The sequence below is a fragment of the Sus scrofa genome, chromosome 5 (assembly GCF_000003025.6).
Source record: "Sus scrofa isolate TJ Tabasco breed Duroc chromosome 5, Sscrofa11.1, whole genome shotgun sequence".
Lineage (NCBI taxonomy): Eukaryota > Metazoa > Chordata > Mammalia > Artiodactyla > Suidae > Sus > Sus scrofa.
The window spans coordinates 39004607-39023421 of record NC_010447.5 but is presented as its reverse complement, the minus strand read 5'-3'; the positions used below and the strand labels follow the sequence as shown (position 1 = coordinate 39023421).

General features: G+C 39.3%; 1 long non-coding RNA gene across 1 annotated transcript in view; it reads right to left on the bottom strand.

The window, feature by feature from the left end:
- The window catches only part of LOC102163684, a 37107-nt gene extending 18734 nt beyond the window's left edge, over positions 1–18373 (bottom strand). Inside the window, exon 1 of the long non-coding RNA XR_002344050.1 lies at positions 16711–18373. This is a non-coding gene — a long non-coding RNA (uncharacterized LOC102163684). The remainder of the gene's footprint in view (positions 1–16710) is intronic.

The following is an 18815-nucleotide window of genomic DNA, read 5'->3' as shown; positions in this document are numbered from 1 at the left end:
TTTGGATGGATGTAAATCAGGAAAATGTTTAAGATTATCCCTCTTAAATTAGGTCATCTGAAAGTATCAAGCACCATGTTGACACCTATTGAAAAACAAATGAGGCTAAGACAATCCTTGGCAATGCTAAATTTCTGAATTGCTTATATATATTTCACATGTACCTCTGTTATCAGATACAAACAAGGCCTTTGCTTATAAGAATTACAGATTTGATTAAAGTCATAAACTCTTATGATTTAAGATTTAAAATTTAAATGTCTGAGACCAAGAAGTGACAAACTAAAGGAAGGCACAGTTTGCCTGCCAATGACTGTTGGCAGGAAATGAGATGACTCATCCTGAACATGTGCTTTCCTTGCCTGAGACAATGGAGCATGATGAAAATGTTCAACTTATTGAATATCGTTGGACATTTCTGTCATTCAGTTTGTGGGAGACTGTTGAAATGCAACCACAGACTAATAAGAATGCCAGGATGACCCAGTGATTTTGAGAAAACTGAAGATAAATGTTAGGAAAGAGACATGGTCTGTTTCAAAATAATCAACAGCTATGCTGTGGACTAAAAGAGACTATGTGAGACGGACCCCAGGGGGGAGGCAGAGGTGGAGAAATTCCAGAATTTAGGAAAGAAAAGTAATATTGCCAAAGAAGGCAAGACCCATTGTCAAAAGAAAGGAGATTGCATTAGTTGCTGGGGAGAAGTAAATAAATGTCTTTTGGTTACAGGAGAATGGGGACATTTGTGAAGGTCTTCCTAATGGGACCCCTATAGGATACCATCTCTTGTCTGGTATCTCATCTTGTAAAACATCTGACAAAGAGAGGGAAAAAGATATTAACTGGGTTTAACCTCCATATACTGCCCTGGAGTTACTAAGAAACTTAGAAGGACTTGGAGTCCTATGTGGGGACAGGGTGGTGTATGGGTGTAGCTTCCACTCCATATTGCTGCAAATCTAAAACTGCTCTAAAAAATTAGGTCTATTAAAAAAAAAGACCTTGGAGTTGTTGACAAAGCGTGTGATCAAGGCAAGCCTGGTTTGGCCAGAGGGCATTAATTGATTTATTCCTAACTGGTTCTGTAACCTGAGGTAAATTTTCCTTTCTGGGCCTGTGTTTCTGTATCTATTTATGAGAAGGTCCCCTAGATTATCCTCAAGGTCTGTTCCAGCTGGAAAATGCTGTGATTCATGTGCAGAGAAATATTTGTGTACATACAACAGTCTCAGAGGGAGGCACAGTTTTGCCAACAGATAAATACCTTGAGTTCTTTTGCCATTTCCCTGGGGAAATCTATACTCTGTTATTATAGGTTTGCAATAACAGGTGTGCTGTTGGGGGTGGGGTACGAACTGAAGGACATCATTATTGTGAGTCGGGAAAGCGGGTAGAGGCAAAGAGGATTAGTCAGGAAGTTTGTGCTGGGGATCAGTTTTCACTGTAACCTTAGCCCTACTGTCCACAGGGAGATCTGAGATTTGCATTTTTCTCATTGGATTTGCAGCAGTGCAGAAAAACGTTTGTTTCTGCTGGGGCCCTCTTTACAAAAAAGAGTGTTGCATAGTCCAGAATTGTCAAAGAGAAACTCAAGAGGCGGGTAATCGGAGTCTTCTGGTTTGTTCTGAGGTGGAGTGGACATCCTCCCCCAGTCTATAGGCATGGGGTCAGATGATGCCCTGGAAGGCAAACCTGCCTTTTCCTGTATACCTCTCTAATAATGCCACAGTAGATGCTGCACGAAAATGATGCAGTATAAAATAACGCTAAAGCAAAAGGAGCCTTTGTAAACAAATCCTTGCAGCGATCTTGGATGGTCTCTAAATATTCCCCCAGATTCATTCATTCAAACATTAGAGCATCTGTTTTGGAGCCAGAGAGTTTTTCATTTGGAATCATGACACTCTGCAGGCAGCTACATGGAAGAAAGTCTTTTATCTCAGCTTTCAAAAAGCTCTATTAGGCAACCCCTTTTTCTTCTTTTCCAAACAAACCCCTGATTATTTGGGAGGAGGCAGGTTCTTGACAAGTACTCTTCCCAAAGGTACTGCATTGTAATTCAACCCCCTTAAACTTGACCAGCTTGTGCCATTATCAGATCGGAAGGGAGGAGCACTTCTGCCTGAAGCTCTGGCCACAAGGTCAAAGTGAAGAGCAGAGACTTGCTGCAGCCTCTCTGCAGGTTCTCACCTCCCAATGGCTCATTTCAATTTTTCTGTGAGAGACCTATCAGTGCAAGAAACAGATGTTGGTTTCTTGACTCAAAACTCCACGTTTTCAGAATATATGAATATTGGTATTTATGCTGCATTTATCTCCCAGTTCCAGGGGTAGTCTTGATTTCAGATTATTTTTCTTGGTCTTTGAAACTGAAAATGTGCTTTTTTATATCTGTGGTTCTCAAAATCCAGTGTATATTAGAATCATCTGAGAGTGCTTATTAAAAATGAAGATGCATGTGCCCTTTGCCCAGAGTTTCTGATTCAAAATATGTGAGATAGGGCCAGACATTTTTATTTGATGCTTAGATCTTTTTATTGAGTTGCCACGTACCCAGAGTACTCTTACCTTAAGTTCATAGTGAATTTTTTAAAGGCTTTTTTTAGAGCAGTGTTAGGTTTACAACAAAATTGAGAGGGGATGAATAGATTTACCTTCGTCCTCCTTCCCTAACACATGCATAGCTTTCCCCATTATCAACATCATTCACGTAAATGGTACATGTTTTACCAAGGATGAACTCTCACTGACACATGGTAATCACCCAAAGTTTATAGTTTACCTCAGGGTTCACTCTTTGTGTTGTACATTCTATGGGTTTAGACAAATGTATAATGACACATATCCACCATCTAAATATCATTCAGAGTTGTTTCACTGCCCTTAAAATCCTCTGTGCTCTGCCTATTGATCTCTCCAACCACCCCCCCCCAATCTTTTCGTTATCTCCATAGTTTTACATTGTCCAGAATGTCAGATAGTTGGAATCATGGAAATGCAAATCAAAACAACAAGGAGAAGTTCCCATTGTGGTTCAGTGGGAATGAACTGCATCCATGAGGATGTGGGTTCAATCCCTGGCCTCACTCAGTGGGTTGGGGATCCAACGTTGCCGTGACCTGTGTGTAGGTTGCAGTCTTGGCCTACACCACAGATTTTCAGATTGGCTTCTTTCAATTAGTAATACACATTTAAGACTCCGTCATGTCTACATGGCTTGATAGCTCATTTCTTTTTAGCTCTAAATAATATTCCATTGTCTGGGTGTGGCAGTGTCTTCATCCATTCACTTAATGAAGGACATCTTTGTTGCTTCCAAATTTTGGCAACTATGAATAAAGCTACTATAAACATCCATGTGCAGGTTTTTGTGTAAATGTAAGTTTTTAATACCTTTGGATTAATACCAACATTCTTGATTGCTAGAGCATATGGTAAAACTGTTTTTTTTTTTTTAAAGGAACTTCCAAACTGTCTTCCAAAGTGGCTACATTATTTTGTATTACTACCAGCAATGAATAAGAGTTCCTGTTGCTTCAGATCTTTACCAGAATTTAGTGTGGTCTGTATTCTAGATTTTGACCATTCTGATTGGTATGTAGTAATATCTTGGTTTTGTTTTGTTTTTTTTTTTTGTTGTTTTTTTTGTCTTTTTATGTTGGCACCCCATAGCATATGGAGGTTCCCAGGCTAGGGGGTCCAATTGGAGATGCAGCTGCTGACCTACACCACACACAGAGCAATACGGTATCCAAGCCGTGTCTGCGACCTATACTACAGCTTATGCAATGCCAGGTCCTTATTCCACTGAGTGAGTCCAGGGATCAAACCCACATCCTCATAGATACTAGTCATTTCCAATGCGCCACAATAGGAATATCACATTACTGTTTTGATTTGCATTTCCCTGATGACAAATGATGTGGAGCATTTATTCATATACTTATTTGCCATCTGTTTGTCATCTTTGATGAAATGTCTGTTAAGATCTTTGGCTCATTTTTTAATTGGACTTTTCTTTCTTTACTATTGAGTTTCTAGAGTTCCTTATATATTTTGGATAATAGTCCTTTATAAGATGTGACTTTTGCAAATCTTTTCTCTCAGTCTGTGGCTTGTCTTCTAACCCCTTTGATACTGTTTTTTGCAGAGCAAAAGTTTTTAATTTTAATGAAGTCCAGCTTATCAATTATTTCTTTCATGGATCTTGTCTTTGATGTTGTATCTAAAAAGGTATCACCACACCTGGGGCAGTTTCCATTCATGAGTCTGCTCCAGTAAGCTGTAACTCCCTTTCCTTTCCTACCTGATTCTCCAGTCTTGAGGGTAGCAGTTTGCCCTGTGTCTTCCCCTCCCTTAGGGATCCAAGAAGAGTTGTTGATTTTCAGTCTGTTCGGTTTTTTGCTTGTTGTTAGGATGGGGATGCAAATTCCAAGCTCCTTACATGGAGAATTGGGAACCAGAAGTCTAGTTCAGTAAGTTTTTACATATGTACACATCTGTGTATACACAGCCACCTCCCAAATAAAGCCATGGAATGTTCCAACACCCCAGAGAGTTTGCTCATGCCCCTTCCCAGGCCAACTTTACCCCACCCTACCCTGAGATAACCACCATTTTAATGATTCCAAGAGTCTGCAATTTAACCAGCAGTTCAAGTGATTTGGATCTATGTGCCTTTCTTTATCTTTTGAAAATTAAGTGGACTTAGTACAATGGTCACGAAAAACTCACCTGTAGTTCTGAGGCTGAAAATAGCAGAAATAATCACATAATAGATAAACTTAACACTCCTTATCAAAATAACCTCTGGAGATTTAGGAAAGGTTCAAATCTAGAGGAGACTGCCCCACAGAGAATTATGCCTAGAATGTGCCTGGTGAAAAGAGGACTGATGGGAAAGTAACACTAGGGTGGTGTCTTATGAAAACAATCTTGAAAGTAGAAGTTTTAATGTCTGTCAAGTGCTGCTGTCTATGTGGTGGGTATTTTGATTCCATAAATCTTATTTCTTTAGCCAGAAACAGTACTAGTTAATATTATCTGAGCATTTTAATTCTTACAACAACCCTGTTAAGATAAAGTTTTCCCAGAAAACCAATATCGATACTTTGGTTAGGAATATAAAAATGCTGAACATTTATTGATGGTTTCCTATGCATCAAATGTTGTGACTAATGCTTTATTTATTTTTTAATTTTATTTTATTGGTATATAGTTGACTTACAATGTTGTATTAGTTTCATATATACAGCAAAGTCAATCAGTCATACATAGAAATATATCCATTCTTTTTTCCCATATAGGTTATAATTATTGTGCCTAATGCTTTAAATGGATTGTCTTTTTTCTTTATTTTCATATTCAGAAGAGAGTAATAAGGACAAGTGAGCTTTCTGAAAGTCACTAGTAGGTGGTAGATGAGCTTTGGATCCAACCCTAGTTGTACCCATATCCTAATCCAGCTTCTGTGCTGGACTGTTTCTCTAGAGAAAAGTAGTCCATTAATTTCTTAACTTAGTGGAACTCTGATGTCTACAGATTACACAGTTTACTTGTTTTTAAGTCTTTTGATGGATAATTTGGAGGTCTGAGTTTTTATGCCCATCAGAAGGCATAAAAGACTACTAGGAGATAACTTCCAACATAGGTTCATAAATGGGCATTCTGGTTTATACTTCAGAATTTGTGAGTTTGGTCAGTGTGTAAATGGGCCCTAAGGGGCTGAATGGTTCTGTGTACAATGATTAAAAGTAAGTTTCACACACTGGAACCCTGAGGAGACTAGCTGACCCAGGGTAATTTCACTGTAGTATTATCAGAAAACTCAGTTTCCATTGCTTAATTATCTCCCCCCATGCTTAATTCTCTCCAGCCCCACAACAGTTTTAATACTAAAGGATTTATATACTTAATTTTTCCTACCTTACTTGAAAATCCCCAAGAAGGAATATAGATTCAAGAGAAAAACATATTCTTTCTTTGCTTTTGTCATTAAGACATACATATAATAATGGTGAATATTAATATTTAAAGGTCTGGTGCCACTGTTTTCTTGGCTGTAGTATAAAACGTAGTAAAAAGGGAAAAAAAATCACCTCAAGGATTCTTAGGCAGGCCTAATTTATTTTATTATTTATTTATTTATTTATTTATTTTTAATTAAAGTATAGTTGATTTACAGTGTTGTGCCAATTTCTGCTGTACAGCATAGTGACCCAGTCATATATATGTGTGTGTACATTCTTTTTCTTATACTGTATTCCATCATGTTCTATTCCAAGAGATTGGATATAGTTCCCTGTGCTGTACAGTAGGCCTAATTTCTTTTAGAAACAAGAGGTACAGGTGCCATAATTTCCATTCATGAATAATTCTAATTCCTTTCTTTTAAGCAAAATCCAAGTGTGTTCTTATAAATGGCCGACCCACACCAGTCTCTTTTGCTTTGAAATCACATTTCAGCTCAGAGCACACTTGGTCCTCTATCTATGGGATCTGGCATTCATCAGTATAAAGGGCAGTTTGATCTCATTGTCAGTAATAATTCTATAGCATCAGACTACTATTTCTTATGGATCTCTCCAGGTTAAGGTAAATGAACTCTTGTGGCCTGTGAAGCAGTGTAACAGGGGCTTAGGAGCTCCCATATCTATTTAGAATTTACTGAGCCATCTAGCTATCATTTTTTATCTGTTTTTGATCACTCTCTGTCCCCTAGTATTTGGTATATAATAAGTACTCAATAAATATTTATTGAATGAATTGGGAGATGGGATTAAGATGGCAAAATAGAAGGACTGGAGCTCAACTTCTCTCCTAAAACAACAAAATTTACAACTAAGTGCTGAACAATCTTCAACCAAATGGACCAGAAACTTTCAAAAAGATATCCTACTCCAGAAGACAAAGAGGAGGCCATATCAAGAGGTAGGAGGGGGGATTACGTGATATAAGCAACCCCATACTTCCTGGGTGGGAAGCCCCACAGACTGGAAACTAACTGGTTCACAAAGACTCACCTACAGGAGTGAGAGTTCTGAGCCCCACATCAAACTACCACATGTGGGGATCTGGCACTGGGAGAAAGAGCCCCTGGAGCATCTGGCATTGAAGGTCAGTGGGGCTTGTGCGCAGGAGCTCCACAGGACTGGGGAAAATGGAGACCCCATTCTTAAAAGGCGCGCACAGACTTTCACGTGCACTGGGTCCCAGGGCAAAGCAAAGTTTCCATAGGAATCTGGGTCAAACCTGACTGCAGTTCTTGGAGGACCTCCTGGGAAAAAGCCTTTGACAAAATCCGACACCAATTTCTGATAAAAACCCTTCAGAAAGTGGGCATAGAGGGAACCTACCTCAACATAATAAAGGCCGTATATGACAAACCCACAGCTAACATCATTCTCAAGGGTGAAAAGCTGAAAGAATTCCCACTGAGATCAGGATGTCTGCTCTCACCACTACTGTTCAACGTGGTTTTGGAAGTCCTAGCCAATCAGAGAAGTAAAAGAAATAAAAGGAATCCAAATTGGAAAGGAAGAAGTAAAACTATCACTACTTGTAGGTGACATGATACTACACCTAGAGAATCCTAAAGATGCTACCAGAAAACTGTTAGAGCTCATTCATGAATTTGGCAAAGTCACAGAATACAAAATTAATATACAGAAATTGACTGCATTTCTATATACTAACAATGAAAGATCAGAAAGAGAAATTAGGGGAGCAATCCCGTTTCCCATTGCATCCAAAAGAATCAAATACCAAGGAGTAAACCTACCTAAAGAGACAAAAGACCTGTAATCTGAAAACTATAAGACACCGATGAAAGAAATCAAAGATGACACAAATAAATGGAAAGACATACCATCCTCTTGGATTGGAAGAGTTAATATTATCAACATGACTCTACTACCCAAGGCAATCTACAGATTCAATGCAATTCCTATCAAATTACCAAAGTCATTTTTCACAGAACTCGAACAAAATATTTTAAAGTTTGTTTGGAAGCACAAAAGATGCAGAAGAGCCAAAGACATCCTGAAAAAGGAAAATGGAGTTGGAGGAATTGCTCCCTGACTTCAGACTATACTACAAAGCAACTGTCATCAAAAACCGTATGGTACTGGCACAAAGACAGAAATATAGATCAGTGGAACAGGATAGAAAGCCCAGCATTAAACCCACACACCTACAGCCAGCTAATCTATGACAAAGGAGGCAAGAATATACAATGGAGAAGAGACAGCCCCTTCAATAAGTGGTGCTGGGAAACCCGGACAGCCACATGTAGAAGAATGAAATTAGAACACTCCCTAACACCATACACAAAAAGAAACTCCAAATGGATTAAAGACCTAGATATAAGACCAGATACTATAAAACCCTTAGAGGAAAACATAGGCCAAACACTCTCTGACATAAAATGACAGCAACATCTCAGATCCACCTCTTAGATTATTGACAATAAAAACAAAAATAAACAAATGGGACCTAATCAAATGTAAAAGTGTCTGAACAGAAAAGGAAACCCTAAACAACACGAAAAGACAACCCACAGAATGGGAGAAACTATTTTCAAATGAATCAACTGACAAGGGATTGATCTCCAAAATTTATAAACACCTCCTACCGCTCAATACCAAAAAAACAAACAACCCCATCCAAAAGTGGGCAGAAGATCTAAACAGACAATTCTCCAACGAAGACATACAGATGGCCAAAACATACAAGAAAAGATGTTCGACATCACTCATTCTTAGAGAAATGCAAATCCAAACCACTCTGAGGTACACCAGCCAGAATGGCCATCATCCAAAAGTCTACAAACAGTCAGTGCTGGAGAGGGTGTGGAGAAAAAGGAACCCTAGTACACTGTAGGTGGGAATGTAAATTGGTACCACCACTGTGGAAAACAGTATGGAGATTCCTCAGAAACCTAAACATAGAACTACCATTTGATCAAGCAACCCCACTCTTGGGCATCTATCCAGAGAAAACCATGACTTGCAAAGACACATGTATTCCAATGTTCATTGCAGCACTGTTTTCAATAGCCAAGCCATGGAAACAACCTAAAAGTCCATTGACAGAGGAGTGGATCCAGAAGATGTGGTACATATACACAATGGAATATGACTCAGCCATTAAAGGGAACAAAATACCGGCATTTTTAGCAACATGGATGGACCTAGAAATTATCATGCTGAGTGAAGTCAGTCAGGCAAAGAGACACCAACATCAAATGCTTTCACTGACATGTGGGATCTGAAAAAAGGATGGAATGAACTTCTTTGCAGAACAGATACTGACTGACTCAAAGACTTTGAAAAACTTACGGTTTCTAAAGGAGATAGTTTGGGGGGTGTGGGGATGCTCTGGGGTCGTGGGATAGAAATCCTTTAAAATTGGATTGTGATGATCATTGTACAATTATAAATGTAATAAATTCTTTGAGTAATTAAAAAAAAGAATGAATTGATCCATCCATCCATCCATCATTCATCCATCCATTCATCCACCTGTCCATCCATCCATCCTTCAATATTTACCACCCCTCCTCAGCTAAGGAACATGCATCTTTAGGTGCATAGAAGGAAAAAAATATTTATTGTTTTCCTCTAAGATGATTAGTAAACAGCTCCCCTGCTCTATCATTTCACACACTTATAACAAGTACTGAAGAGTATCATATGACTTCACTTTTTTCTTTATTTAACCATCCTGCTCCCCCCCACCCAATAAATTGTTATTCTTCTGATATAGATTTTTTTTTCAGGGCTGCCCCTGCAGCATATGGAAGTTCCCAGGCTAGGGGTCAAATCACTGCTACAGCTGCCAGCCTATGCCACAGCCTATCCACAACAACATGGGATCCAAGCTTTGTCTGCTGCAACTTGCAGCAACACCGGATCTTTAACCTACTGAGCAAGCCCAGGGATTGGATCCACATCTTCATGGATACTAGTTGGGTTCATTACCACTGAGCCACGTAGGAACTCCTTGATGCAGATCGTTTAAGTGACTACGTATTTGCTAAATAGAAGTTTGGTAAACTTACTCAGTTTACTAAAAGTACAAGTTTTTTCTTTTAGTTCCAGCCTTCAACCATGGAAATACCAACTTACCTGTTATTGTTCAATAATCAGTGGAGTATTTTTACTCCTGAAATGAGTTTGGTTTACTAATAGGATAGATAAGGCATGAACAGAGGAATTAATACTTAAAAGGCCATATTTCCATTGAATGGATATTTAGGTCTGTTGGGATAAAGGAAAGATGGGGAGATAATGGCAGGGAGGATTTTGGCAGGTGCTACCTGGCTCTCCCTGCCTGCTGAGTAGTGATGGTGGTGATCCTATCCCTTCTCTACCATGTGCTGCCATCAGGTCGTAAGCAAATAGAGGTAGATGGCTGGCTATGTCTGGGTCTCCAAGTGTCACTTTTGATCATTAACTGTTTCAACACTTACACCTAACTTCAGCCCTATCACTTCCTGTCTGGTTGTATTCTTGAACACAGGAGCTCCAGGATACCATTTGAATACATGCCAACTTGTGTTGTTGAATCCTGCACAGATCTGGAAAATGAACATATTCTCAGATATACTCAATGACTCTTCTTTGAGCAAACTGGAGGTGCCCCAGGCTAGACAAGGGGGATGGGAGTTCAGTAACTCCAACCCCTGACTGGTTGTCATTGAAGCCACTGTTGCCACAGAAACGTGGAAATGCTAAAATCCCAAGTTTTATTTGCAAATCCCAAGAGCTTTTCCTTTACTGCTGGTAGAAATAATTATCCCTATAGCTCAAAGACACATTCTTAAGGAATCTTGCTGCCATCGATAGTCAAACTCCTCGCAATGCCAGATCTTCATGGGTCATTCAAGTTAATTAATATTGAATGGTAAAAGCTGCTTAAAATTCAGGGCTTCGTGTATTGGCAGGATTTCATTTTATCATTACTCTGGGGTTAGGTTGGTTTATTAACATGCCTTGGGAGGTGTCATTCACAGTGATGAAGTGAATGCAACCCACTGGAAGATAGGAACATTATTACCACAGGATGTTATTTTAGCTTGCCAATAAACATAGCCTCAGCTTCACTTTACCAACTTTTTGGGAATTCTGCAGATAAAGCATCTCCTATGGATAAGACCAGGTCTTATCCTTTGGACTTAAGATTCAGGCATTTGTGGAAGGGAACACTGGGCCAGGCCTACAGTCATAAGTCATATTCACAGACCACAGTGCATGGTTAAGAGCTCAGATGTCACAATAAGACTGCCCAGGGCTCTAACCTGGTACTGCATTTAAAACAGCTGTGTGGGAGTTCCCGTTGTTGTGAAGCAGAAACAAATCTGACCAGTATCCATGAAGATGAGGGTTCAATCCCTGCCCTTGCTCAGTGGATCAGGGATCCAGCATTGCTGTGAGCTGTGGTGTAGGTTGCAGACTCACCTTGGATCCCACATTGCTGTGGTTGTGGTGTAGGCTGACAGCTGTAGTTCCAATTCGACCCCTAGCCCGGGGACTTCCATCTGCTGAGGGTGTGGCCCAAAAAGCAAAAAATAAAGTAAAATAGCTGTATGACCTTGGATAAATGCCTTAATTGCTCTGAACCTCTGTCAGGGGAATGAGAGCATTTATTTCATAGGATTGGTAAAGAAAAATGTAAGGGTCAAACTGGCTTTATGAAGTGAATCAGGGAGCATCCATTTAGGAAATAGAAAAGAGCTTTGCTGAGCTGTGGAAAAGGAAAGGTTTGTGGAAAGGGGGAGGAAATAGGAAATTATTAGCAAAGAATGCATTGTTTCTGGCAAGGTTGACCTCCTAAGGAGAACAGTAGGGCCTATGGGGCTGAATATCTTATTAATGCAGGTGATTTGAGGTTGACTGGTTAAAGGTTACATCCCTGGGGGGCTGAGAGTGCAATTAGGTTAGGTATTAAGCACAGATAACTCCATTTTGGGTCTTCTTTTTTTAAACATGACTAAATGAGATAATGCATTTTTCATGCTGACCATGGTACCTGGAATTCAGGAAGCACTCAATCAGTATTAGCCATTATATTATTGTTGTTCATTGGGGAAAAAAGTTTGAAAGGGAGAAATAGGCTAGAGAAAAGAAGGAAATGGGAGGAATTTTGAGGAATACAAACTATTCATATATTTATTCACTCTTTAATCAATATTTATTGAGCAATCATTACATGCCATGCTCTGTTCCATGCATTTAGAACATAGTAGTGGAAAAAATTAATATTTCTGCTTTTGTGGAGCTTCCAGTCTATTGGGGAGGCACTAATATAGAGTAAACACAATAACAATAAAATATATGGTATGTTCGAGGGTGATATGTGTCATAAAATAGGAAAAAAATTGAAGTACAGTAAGAGGAATCAGGAGCTCTGAGCGAACGAGAGTGGGGCTAGCTTAAATCTAGGATTCTGCTCATAACCATAGCGGGGTAACCCTGCCATTCAGACTGTGAGCTTTTAATGTGATTGGATTTGTTTCAACCAAGAACACCAGACAAAAAACAAACATTGAAAATTAACTACGTGCCCACACTCTCCTAAAAGCATCACATGCAATATTTTAAAAAATACTTAAAAAATCTTTTAAATAGTATTTAATATACTTAAAAAAATACTTTTATTTTATTTTTTTATTTTTAGGGCTGTACCCCCACATATGGAGGTTCCCAGGCTAGTGGTCGAATTGGAGCTGCAGCTGGCAGCCTACACCACAGCCACAGCAATGCCAGATCTGAGCCGCATCTTTGACCTACATCACAGCTCACGGAAGCGCTGGATCCTTAACCCACTGAGTGAGGCCAGGGATCGAACCTGAGTCCTCATGGATACCAGTCAGATTCATTTCTGCTGAGCCACAATGGGAGCCCCTTACAATGCTTTTTAAAATAAGTTTTAAAAATCCCGGAGTTCCCATTGTGGCTCAGTGGAGGTGAACCCAACTAGTATCCAAGAGGATGCAGGTTTGATCCTTGGCCTTACTCAGTGGGTTGGGGATCCAGTGTTGCTGTCAGCTGTGGTGTGAGTCGCAAATGGTTCAGTTCCCGCATTGCTGTGGCTGTGGAATAGGCTGACATGTATGCTGCCACATATGCTGTACCTGTGGACCTAAAAAGCGAAAAAGCAAAAACAACCACAACAACAACAAACTCAACAGGCAGACATTATTACCTCCATTTTACAGAAGAGGGACCTGAGGAATAGAGAATAAGGATGACATAGTTTGTCAGTATCAGAGCCATGATTCCAGTGCCAGCATTCTGTGCAGCTACAGGCTATACCACACCCACAGGACATAATTTCAGGCTGCTAGGGCAACTCTGCCTTTCCAAATAACAAAATCAGCCTCAAATCCAATCATATCCAGATTCCCTCCCCCTGTTTTTAAGTATAAATATTTTAAGGTAAATATGTTTGAGTATAAATACTCTTGAGTATAAATACTTTTAAGTATAAATACTTTTAAGGTAAAATACTCATATATCATATGAATATCATCAATCAGATATTCATATGATGATTGCTTTATTTTAGTCATCCATTGACCAGAGAAAACACAGAATGATTAAAAGGGACTACGAATTCAGTAAGTCAGGAGTTCCTATTGTGACGCAGCAGAAATGAATCTGACTAGTATCAATGAGGATGTGGTTCAATCTTGCTTAGCGGGTCAGGGATCCTACATTGCTATGAGCTGTGGTATAAGTCACAGATGAGACTCAGTTCCCCTGTTGCTGTGGCTGTGGTGTAGGCCAGCAGCTACACCTCCAGTTCGACCCCTAGCCTGGGAAATTCCACATAACACAGATGTGGCTCTAAAAGCCAAAAAACAAACAAACAAAAAAAACTCATTTGTGTTATTATTTATCTCCACAGTCCCTATGTAGTTTTTTGTTTGTAGTTTTTTTATTCAGAGACTACATATATACTCTGCTTGGTGTACTTGTACATAAGGACATAAGGATTTGGGAACTCTTCAGTGAATCAACAGTTCCCCAGGGGTTTATGGTAAGGTGTTTAAAATACTTTTAGTTAGATTTTTGTGGTTGGCTTTGATTATGGATGACAGAGTCGAATAGGGCGGGAAAGGAAGACTTTTTCTTTTATATCTGTTTTCTTAAATGGACTCTTATGAGTTTCTCTAAACAAGGGGTCCTAAATGAGAATTCTCTGACTTGAAGCTGCATAAGCCAAGAGGCCTTCCTATTGGCAAACTGTAAGAAATATATAGTATATGGAGTGAAGGACTGATTCTAAGCAAGACTGATCTGAGATTGTATCCTCAGCCACGTAACAGCTGGATCACCTCTCTGAGCCTGGGATTCTTTTTCTATGAAAAAGGAGTCACATCACGTCATCATCTTCAGGACTGTGATGAGAAGTAAATGAGATAGTACAAGTAAAATACTCATCACAATACCTAGCACACATGCAACATTCAATGAGTATTTTCAGTTATATTAATGAACAAAAATGCCATGGATGTTCCTAGCAGTTGTATGAGATGGACTTGCAGAATAAACAGAGATGATCAAAGTGAATAGCTAGTGGGTTTTGGTTATGACTTTTGCATTTGACACAGCAAGACCTCAGGCAACTAGTGATCAGATCTCTTTTCACCCTCAAGCATTCTGAATAGAAAAAGCGATAGAGTAATTTGTGGTAGGGAGGAAAGCAATTTTAAACAAGTAGCATGAAAATAGAGCAGATGAACCAAAGGCCAATGTGTCTTGATCAGTCTGTTTTCTGACTAGAAGGAAGAGAAGGTAAAGCTAACTAGTGATGTCTGTCTGCAGAGAAGTCAAGGAAAACAGGAGACAGAAGGAAAAGAAAGAAGGAGAGGGGAAAAGAAACACAGGTTCCTTCTGTTACCTGCAGGTAGAGGATTGTTATGAAATCTTTTATAAGCCAAAATGGTGTGAATCAAAAAAACAATTACTTAGGACACATCTTGCTAACAGATGCACAGAATAAATTGAGATAAAGTGCTGATGCTCACAGATCCACTTCAAAACTATGGCCACTTGATGCTGAGATGCTGGGTATAGGTCCCCGGGGAAGGAGCTTATTGGTGCCTCTCTCCCTGCACCGTCTCTCTAACAGCGCTCTGCAAAACAAACACTGAACTGCTATTTTTGCTTTTCAGGTTTTTTTGTTTGTTTGTTTTTTGTTTTTTGTTTTTTGTTTGTAAAGGGAAGACCCTCTTCAGCTTTCCTTTGTTTCTACTGTAGGTCTTTTGTTAAAGTGAGTTGGTGTAAAGCAAATTTTTGAAAAACAGGGATACCTGTAGTAAGGAATAGAAGCTGTGGCCCTGATAGTGGGTCAGAGGCAGCTGGGTGACAGGTGGGAAGCATCTGATCTGGCATAGGTTAGGGGAGAATGGAGCCAGCGATGAAGACAGAGATGGCAGAACTGTGCTCCTGTTCGGCTGATGTTTTATCAACTCTTAAAGGGACAAGCACTGGGCATTTTCCATTTCTTGGGTTAGATAGTATCTGGAGATGATAGCATAAAACACCATTGTAATAATTATCATCAGTGTTTATTATGTGCCAGGCATGTTTTTCATATCTCGTAAAATAGATTATCCTTATTTTATAGATGCAGAAATAAAAGCTTAAAGAGGTTAAAGCTATTCAGCAAAGAAGTAACAAAGACTCTAGAGTCTTCTGCATACTTCTTCAGTCATAGCTCTTAGATTAAAAACAAGCAAAAAACGCTACTCTTTTTTCTGTTTGCCAATTAAACAACCAACTTTTTAAAACAAAGTAAAAAAGATAGGTATCAAATGCTACAAATCTGGCATTTGATAATTTTCAGTTAATTATGAATGACATTTGTTTAACATTTAGGCAATTTGAAAAGGGGTTATTGTGTATTAGCGGCATTAGCAGCAAAGCTAATTTTTTCTAAGCCCCTGGAACCATGAGTCAAGGTAAACAAAGGTGCCTTGGTTAGAAAAGGGCACCAAAAAAGCCTTTGAAAAATAGTTCAACTTGACGTTGGCTTATTGTATCCTTGGGAACTTTCCCAGTTCCAAGGTGAGGCTATTGAGACAGGAAGTACAGATGACAGTACAGATTATGGGGTTCCAGTTAAATCCTCATATGGAAAGCCTGAAAATGTAAGGGAAGTTAGCCATGAACTCTAAAGATAAATTAAGCACAAGTTAGAATTCAATTTTGACTTGATATCTAGTCTTTCCTATTAATCCTTTATAGAAAGTAAATGGCACAAATAATAAATGTATTTCCTCCGACTATTACCTAGCAAGTTATCTTGTGCAAACTTTAAAAAAGCCCTGAGATAGTGATACCATATTAATTAATTCTTGCCAAACTCTATTGATGTTAAAAGATAAAGCCATTTGCCTATTACCTGGTTAGTTGATGACATTTATCTACATAGACAATCAGCATTTTGGAAAGCTGGTCTTTTGTCACACAATGCAAAGAACCATGATATGAGGGGGAAATGATGCATGTGAAGGACAAATAGATGAGTTATAAAATCCAACTTTTATCTCCCCTTTGTTTCAGTTTTAGTTTTCAGGTCCTACTCTTAGCATTGGCTTCTGTTTTTGTTGACCAGACAAAAGAAACTGGGGAGCTTAGTGGAAAATCATAGTCAAGAAAGGAGATCATTAAAAAAATAGAGGTAGGAAGTACTTACCTCTAGTCAGACCAGCTTGGGTTTTCCTTCTGAGCACAGCATATACCAGCCATCCCCCAAACTCATTTCAAAGTGACTCTCAGGACATTAGGTTTTGCCGAGAATACTTTTCTTATTCCCCATTGGAATAAAGTATGTCTGCGATAGCAGAAGCAGAGTCCCTTTCTCCCTCCACGTGGCTAGAAGAGCAAGACTTTTTTCATAAGCAGACAATTCCTCTCTTGTGGTCAGTTTGATTCAATTAGCAATGGGGCTAACTTCAATTTCCACATTCCAGAAGAAGGGGTTGCCCTTTTCACACTGAGGCAACAGACCGTGATCCTGACTAGCTTGATCATTTCCTTGTGATTAAAGTGAGGGTTCAGACAGTGATCCTTGAAGAAGGAGGGTGTGCCCACATACACAAATACACTTGTCCAACTGACCTCTGGCCAGAAAACATCTTAGCCATATTTTCTAATATTTAGCAGATGTAGATGTGCCAAGCACTAAAGCAGGGTGTGTTTCTTTAATAAGTAGGTGACTAATTCACTGGACTCAATGTCTCATGTCCACAGACATATTTCCCATGTACTTTGGGACATATTTAGGCATTGCTAGTCAAAACTATTGGCAATTGGAGACTCATTTGGTGCCTTCTTTCCTTCCTTTATACACGAGCTCATTCTTGTAGATATATATAAAACTGATGACTCTGTTTCCAGTATTACTAGATATTGTTGTTTGGATAGCAACTCAGGGTAGGGAAAGATAGCCAGAACATTAAATACACCCATAATATAGTAGTAGGCGAGCCAGAGACAGGAAGTTAGGATGTGCTGTTCCTGCCAGCATTTGGATATTTCACTAGATAACCAAGCCTTTTGAAGAAAGTAGAGATCAACTCTTGGCTGCCAACAGGCATGGGCAAATGTATGTATTAAGATGGAAAGGCAAAAAACAAGGGCCACGTCTTCAGGTTATAGGACCTAAGGGCTAAAACAACTCTGACTCCCAGAGCAGGTAACTAATACTTCTTTTTAGAAAACTGGCCTCACATGCACTGGGTGTGAAAAAGTACCCAGACTGTCCTAGGCCCCCGCTGCCCACTGCCAGGAAGTCTAAGCAAAGGAGCCAATTGTCTTTCTCGGGGACCAGCCTTTTTTTAGGGCAGAAGAATGAGTCAGTATAATCACAATCACCTGGAAATAAAGTGCACACAGAGCTGCTTTTGTTCTCCAAGTGAAATCTTCCAAGGAGGATCCATTACTTTCCTAACTCTCCTCCCTAAAAGAAAAACATTTTTATGTAATATTTGCTGTACTGTTTTGTTGTAATTTTCTTTAAAAAGTCACTTGTAATTTTTACAAATATATAAAAATAAAGGCTAGTATCTCACTCTACTCTCTGTTCTCTGATGACACTTGTTTATCTCTTGACCTCTTTTCATTAAACAGTGTAAGAGCTGAACAGAGAACAGAAACTTCCAATCTAATAGAGGTTCTCTTGGACTTAAAACCTCAACTCTTTTTCTTTCTTTTTTTTTTTTAAGTACTTTTCTGAAGTTGCTTATCATTAAAAAATGTGGTCTGAATTAGGAGTATGAGATTAACAGATACAAACTACTAAACAAAATAGGTAAGCAGTAAGGATTCCCAGGAGTTCCCGTTGTGGCGCAGTGGTTAATGAATCCGACTAGGAACCATGAGGTTGCGGGTTCGATCCCTGGCCTTGCTCAGTGGGTTAAGGACCATGCATTGCCATGAGCTGTGGTGAAGGTTGCAGACGCGGCTCGGATCCTGCATTGCTGTGGCTCTGGCGTAGGCCAGTGGCTACGGCTCTGATTCGACCCCTAGCCTGGGAACCTCCATATGCTGCAGAAGCCACCCTAGAAAAGACAAAAAAACAAAAACAAAAACAAAACAAGGATTCCCTATATAGCACAGGAAATTGCATTCAATATCTTCTAATAACCTATAATGAAATATAATCAAAAAAATAACTGAATCACTATGCTATACACTTGAAGCTATACTTCAAATTTAAAAAAAAATTGTGACTTCCCAAATGGCCCACAGCATAACTATGTGGCATTGTCACTGTTAAGGCTCTGGTTCAAATCCAGG